At 37.4% G+C, this 7,633-nt stretch overlaps 1 pseudogene; it reads right to left on the bottom strand.

Moving 5' to 3' along the window:
• Positions 1-3,341: 3,341 nt before the first annotated feature.
• Positions 3,342-6,139, bottom strand: LOC107760422 (GDSL esterase/lipase At1g71250-like; annotated as a pseudogene).
• Positions 6,140-7,633: the final 1,494 nt, after the last annotated feature.

Here is a 7,633-nt window from a genome sequence, read left to right as displayed (position 1 = left end):
ACCAAAGCCAACATAATTCTAATGGAGGAATGTTTTACAACTGGAGAAAACACTTCATTGTAATCAATTCCCTCCTTTTGAGCATATCCTTTGGCCACCAATCTTGCTTTGTAGCGAACATCTAATTGGTTAGGAAATCCTTCTTTCTTTGCAAATACCCATTTGCACCCAATTGCTTTCTTTCCCTTCGGGAGATTGGCCAATCTCCATGTATGATTCTGATGAAGGGACTGTATTTCATCATTCATGGCAATCCTCCACTTATCTTCTTCTGAACTTTGGACAGCGTCTTTATAAGTAGTAGGAACATCATCAGCTACAATTGAGGTTGCACAAGCAACCGTCTCTATGAGACGAACAGGTTTCGTTATTGTTCTTTTTGGCCTGCTGGTTGCTATTGATTCAAGTTGTTGTTGAGATTCCTGAGTTGGAATCTCCTCTACTGGCTCTCCTTCCAGAGGGTAATCTTCATTTGTTTCCTCCTCTGCTTCTTGTGTAGGAAAAATAAATTTTCCCTCAAACTCCACCTGCTTAGAAGCACCTTCATTTTGTTTGGTATCTTCTGTTACCTTATTTACCATAGCAAATTCATCAAAGGTAACATCTCTGCTGAATATTACTTTCTTTGTCATAGGACACCATAAGCGATATCCTTTGACTCCAGAAGTAATTCCCATAAAAATAGCCTTCTTTGCCCTTGGATCCAATTTTGACTCCGTCACATGATAATATGCAGTTGAGCCAAACACGTGCAAAGAGTTATAATCTACAGCAGGTTTTCCGTACCATTTTTCAAATGGTGTTTTGCCATCAATAGCAGCAGATGGTAGACGATTAATGAGGTGGCATGCATATGTAATTGCCTCAGCCCAAAATTCTTTGCCCAAGCCAGCATTGGACAACATACACCGTACCTTCTCCAGCAAGGTCCGGTTCATACGTTCTGCCACTCCATTCTGTTGTGGTGTATGTCTAACAGTGAAGTGTCGGATGATGCCATCATTTTCACAGACCTTATTGAAATGATCATTTTTGTATTCACCTCCATTGTCTGTGCGAATACACTTGATTCTCCTGCCTGTCTGATTCTCCACCATCGTCTTCCATTTGAGAAAAATTCCCAACACTTCATCTTTGCTCTTCATTGTATACACCCATACTCTTCGGGAAAAATCATCAACAAAGGTTACAAAATAGTGCTTCCCACCCAATGAAGGTGTTTTGGAAGGACCCCAAACATCAGAGTGTACATAATCCAAAATGCCTTTAGTATTATGGATCGCTGTACCAAATTTAACCCTTGTCTGTTTCCCTTTAACACAATGCTCACAAAACTCCAAGTTGCAAGCCTTTACTCCTTTTAACAATCCTTGATCTGATAGAGTTTTCAAGGATTTTCCTCCAGCATGTCCCAAGCGCATGTGCCATAGCTTGGTTGCTTCTGCCTCTTTGTCGTCACTGGATGTTACTGTCGCTGTCCCAATAACTGTACTGCCACGATAGCGGTACATATTATTATTCTTCCGATTAGCCTTCATTACCACTAGTGCACCGGAGCATACTCTCATCACTCCATTTTCTGCAATGATTTTGAACCCTTTTGATTCTAGGGCTCCCACAGAGATGAGATTCTTCTTCAAATCCGGTACATATCGAACATCTATCAATGTTCTGATCATTCCATCATGGTTCCTTAATCGTATTGAACCAATGCCATATGAGGTAAGAGGGCTGTTATCCGCTGTGTGGATGACTCCATATTCTCCTTCTTGAAATTCCACGAACCAGTCCCTGTTGGGACACATATGATAGCTACAAGCCGAGTCCATCAACCATATGTCTGATGATGTTGATGACTCTGTTGTAACTAATGAGAAGTCTGAATCATCACAATCAGCTACATTTGAATCCATAATAGCCTTTCCATTGTTATGTTTGGCCTTATTCTTCAACTTCGGACAGTCTTTCTTCCAGTGCCCTTTTCTCGACAAAAGGCACATTCATCTTTGCTGGGTCTGGATCTTGACTTGGATCTTCCCTTCTTTGTCCTCGTTTGATTTTGAGGACGACCCCTCACAAACAGTGCTTCTCCTTCTCCGCCCTTCTGTTTTTCTCGCTTTCTTTGTTCATAGCTGTACAAAGCTGAACAAACTTCTCTGAGAGAAATTTCGTCATTTCCATGGAGTAGAGTAGTTTCAAGGTGCTCGTACTCATCAGGAAGTGACGCCAACAACATTAAGGCCAAGTCACCATCATCATAAGTTGTATCCATATTTTGCAAATCTGTGACCAACTTATTGAAACTGGTGATATGTTCATTCATCGTGGTACCAGGAACATAGGTGAAGTGAAACAGTCTCTTCTTCATGTACAATTTATTTTGACTGTTTTTCTTCAAAAATTTATCCTCCAGTGCTTTCCATAATTTACTTGCAGAAGTTTCCTTTGTGTATGGATATTTCTGCTCTCTAGCAAGGTAGGATCGAATGGTACCGCAAGCAACACGGTTGATAATTCTCCAATCTTCTTCTCCAATAACATCTGGTTTCTTTTCTTCAATGGCCAGATCTAGCCCTTGTTGAAAAAGGACATCTAGAACCTCGCCTTGCCACATCCCAAAATGTCCGGACCCGTCAAAAATTTCTACCGCAAATTTCGCATTTGACACAATTCTTGTCATAAGCGAAGATGCCAATGATGACGTATTGTTGACACTTGATGTAGATTCTTCTTGTTTATTGTCCCCCATATTTGACACAAATATTATTTAATAGCTGACGACACAAATCAAGATTATTTCCTTTCTGATGTAGAAGATCAGACTAAGCTGCAACTACAGAGCATACTCAGACAGAACCTTGACTCAGTTACCAAGATAAATCTTTTCTGATGTGGAAGATCAGACTATGCTGCAACCACAGAGCATACTTAGACAGTACCTTGGCTCTGATACCAATTGTTGCGGAAGCCAAATGTATATAGTGTGAATAAGTCACAACTACTATACCAAAAATTATGACAGCCACCAAATAATAAATAAGACAATAAAACAACAATAAAGGAAACACCAGAATTTACGAGGTTCGGCTAATTTTGCCTACTCCTCGGACACAACCAATATTTTATTCCACTCCAAAAATACAAGTGAAATAATACTAAAGAGAGAAGATACAAATGCCTTAAACAGATGAGAAGGCAAATGAGAGGTGTGTTTCAATCCTAAACATTAGGCCTTCTTTTATAGGGGAAAAATCCCCTCCAAACTTAACTCCCAACCAATGTGGGACTTTGGCATTTTGCCAAACTTCAACATTGTTATCATAAATTCTAAACTAATAGTTCAAAGTTTCAAGATGTTGTCGTATTAGCAATCTGCCAGAACGAGTTTTGTCATTGCAGACATATCACAGCTGCATTTCCTAGTTTTTGTGCTGTAACTGGAAATGAATACTGAAATTTACAAGGCTCTCCGAGTTATAATCGCAAAAATGCAACACACAAAGAATGCTATATCAACTATACAGTGCTAATAGGCACAGAACGAGAATGTGTATAGGTCCAATTATCTGATGCTTGGAGCCAACATGTCCTGCAAGTTCATTGGGTAGCACATAGGTGTGTGTAAGCCGGACCATACATTGTCAGCAAGGATCGCGTTCACAGCATCAGTCGGGTAAAATTGATCCCAGCAGATATGATTTGAGGCGTTACTGCACGACATTTCAGGGGAAATGCACAAGATCCAGCCTTTGTATTTGCCTAAACCACAGCAAGCCACATCTGTTACATTGAAACCTGTAATGGAAATGATTAAAAGACGTTAGACTGGATATATGATGCGTCCTGTCAAATAAATCTTTATAGATCATACGGATGGATCGCTCACCATAACGGTCATGATTCTGAATGATGTCCATTGACCCTTCATATGCATCACAGAATATGACAGTGGCACCAACAAGTTCCTCATTAAGTTCCGCGACGATATATCTAACAGCAAAGTTGAACTCCAGTATCATGTCGTTTATGGTTTCCACACACTGCCCATTCTTGCTATGGTATAGCCATAAGTAGTAAGGAGCACAGCCTATTGGAGCCAGTCCCATTACAACCACTTTTCTGACATTTGCATTGTACAAGAACTTCGAAAAGTATTGCTGACATATGATAGAAGAATCAAATATCAATAAACCTATTTTTGCATGTTGAACTAAATAGTCTTGGAAACAATGTAAAGCCAGAGGGGAGACTGAAGCATGTAATGTATGAGAGGGAGAAGAGCAACGAGCGCAAATAGAGAAATTTGTTGCTGTTTCTTCTAAAATGTGAATGGCTTTAGTGACATTACAATCAGACAAAACCATACTCTTCTTCTAATATTACTAAATCGAGTACTGAATTTTCCCGTCCCTATATATGTCAATGTGTAGCTTTCTTGGTTATATTGGTGTGTTACAATCTGTGCTACATAGGGAGACATTGTTTGACTTAGAACTCTAACAACAAACTATTGTGTTATAGCTGCAAAATTCAATACATCTAAAAGAAAATGTAGACGATATTATAGTATGATCACAGAAGACATAAAAGGTGTTAAGATCATATATAACCTGCTTCATTGTCTGTGCCAAAAACTGGTTGAAGCTCCAGGGTAAGTAAACAGATTGAACATCAGATACATTCCGGAGATAGTAATGAATGTAGCCGTTGGCCCCGATTGAAACGTAGAACACAGAAATATCAGATCAGCTGTTGCTTCCTCACCAATAGTCATTATAAACTGCAGAGTAGTGTCAGTGGCCTGCTCTATTTGCTGTGCAAGTGATATATGCTGACCCTGCACAAATATTACACTTCTAGTTTAAATACTAATCTAACATTAAAATCAACAACTCACCATAAAATTAATCACAGTTACAGTGTATATGATTATTAAAACAGAAAGTATCAGAGCCGCTTGAGAAAATAATGCCGGCACCAGCAGAAGCATAATTAACACCAAGAATCATGTCTTCAATTGAACCAGCCTGCCCTAGGTAACTTGGCACAAATGGTAATCCAAGATGCAATGCTGATATAATCAAATCAACAAAAATGGAAAATTAGCAGTCTTCACCCAAAATTTCTTCAAAAAGATCAAGAATGTATCACTGAGATACCTTAGAAAAATTACAAACCAAGACTTCCCATAAACCATTTAATCAGGCAAGAATTTAACAGAAAAAGAACCATAAACCATTTATTGAAAGTCCAATCATTTCCCTCACTGACAATTAATCAAACACACATCAATCTCAAATCTCGCTAACCCAATAGAAAAATTCTCAACCTTTTCACAAAATCTTACTAACCCAATAGAAACATTCTCAACTTTTCAAGAAATCCCACTAACCCAATTGAAAAGAATCTCAACAAGTTTTATACAAAGAAAAAAGTACCAAGAAATTGAAAAATAAAATTACCAAGATAATCCACAGGAATTCTTCCGCTGCAGAAGCGTCCAGTAGGTTGATGTGTATCAGAATCACGTCCATTACGAAGCCTATCAGCACGAGCAAAAGTTCCAAGAAAATTGTTGGTACCACAATCAACTGACGAATCACCAATTACGAACAAAGCAGGAACAAGAAATTCCTTAGTAGGAGAAAAAATTGGTGCTGGAGAGATAGAAAAAGAGGGCGAAAATGGTGGCCAAAAATAAAAAACAGAATCATGGGTTATGAGAGCTATGTTTTTGGGTGTACGAAAGAAATGGAGATGAACAGAATCTTGATTGCAAAGAAACCCATGAGCATTTCAATGCCCATAAAAAGTTTTGTAAGCGGCTTTGTCACCTTGAGTAGGGAAATAGTTCCCGCAGGCTGCACAGAGGTTATCAGTGATTGTAGCAATTGAGTGTGGATTGCCTCGTAATGCAGTTTAAGGTCTTCCAGTGACGTATACTCCTGTTACATTTGGGAACATCGCATTTGATGTTATCCAAAGCAGGTTAAGCATCTCTGTTTTTTTTCTCTCGCTAAAATCTTCATAGTGATCGAGTTGTTTTTCCCATGTGAGAGTTATGCGGCGGAGAGAGGTGAAGTTAAACGGCGGCTAGAGAGCAAATTGAAGAAATTGAAAGTAGCAGATACTCGACGTATAACAGCTTGTTTGGATGGTTGTCACGACACGAATTGTATTGTATACTTAAATTTTATTGTATCGATTAAATCCGTCGTTACATAACGACGAAATGTGTCACTTTATATATCAATCGATTTGGTGTGGTCGCGTCGTTACCTTGTCTTTTTCTCTCAATATCGCACTTTATTATTATTAAATTATTTTATTTTATCATTTACCCTATCTTTTTATATAGTAATTTTACCTTGCATCATAATTTTTCTTTATAATATTGTAAGTTTATTCTTCTTAATACTGGTGCGTGATATAATGAAACGATGACAAACGACACAATCTATCCAAACATTATATTTATTAAACGATACAGTACAATACAATACAGTACGATACGATACATTATGAAACGATGCGTAACAACCATCCAAACAAGCTGTAAGGAATCTATCTTTCTATATAGAGTTCGAAAATCAAAACCACTATATTAAGACAAAATAAACTACCTTTCTAACTATTTTTATTTTTTTGAATTAATTGGTTACTCTACTTGAATTAACAAATATAAATATCTTAATTATCTATCAAAAAATAAAAAAATAAAAAAATAAACTACTCATTCAAATTGGAAAGTAGTTTCGAGTTGGATTTTAAAATTATTTTAATATTAAAAAAAACTACCAATTCAAATGTGAGAGTAATATATATATATATATATATATATATATATATATATATATATATATATATATATATATTCTTAACGGGTTAACGGATTATCCGTTAAGAACAAAGCTCCAACTTTAACTATTTTAAATTAAAATCAAAATTAAAAAAAACTGCCAATTCAAATCTATCTACCTATATAGAATAGAAGAATCAAAAGCATTATGTTAAGACAAGTGTACTGAGGAGCATACAAACCTAAAGTATGTGATAAGTCGTTTACCTCAAAATAATACTAGTGTTTTTTCTCTCTCCTTTGTAGTTCCTTTTGTCCTTGTTCATCTTTGTTCATGGATCCCCTACTAATCAAACTACCAATCCCACCAGAACCCCCGGACAAGCACAACCAAATGGAGGTAGAATTACCAAATCACTCCTATAAGGAAATGCTCTTGGACAAACAAGAGAGCAACCAAACTGATTACTATGAGGTCGAGCATCACTCAAATCCAGACCTCGACAAAGGGAAGCACATTGAGGGTTCAATTCCCCTTTCACAAATTGACAAAAAATGCCTTTACCTTTCATGGCACTACTCTGTAATCATCAAGGTTTTCAAGCGAAAGATGCCCCACCATCTCCTTCGTTCTAAACTAATTAAGTTATGGAAGTCATCCGAACAGTTAATCTTGATTGACCTAGGGTGAGACTTCTACATAGTCAAATTTAGTTTAGAAGAAAGTATGGTTAAAGCTCTCAACCTTGGCGCCTGGTTCATCTCTTGAAATTTCTTATTTGTACGAAAATGGGAACCTAAATTTGTTCCTCAAGAAGCCACCCTTACTTCTAC

Source organism: Nicotiana tabacum, chromosome 1, assembly GCF_000715075.1.
Source record: "Nicotiana tabacum cultivar K326 chromosome 1, ASM71507v2, whole genome shotgun sequence".
NCBI lineage: Eukaryota > Viridiplantae > Streptophyta > Magnoliopsida > Solanales > Solanaceae > Nicotiana > Nicotiana tabacum.
Note: the sequence above shows the minus strand (reverse complement) of the source record. Positions and strands in the feature narration are given on the sequence as shown.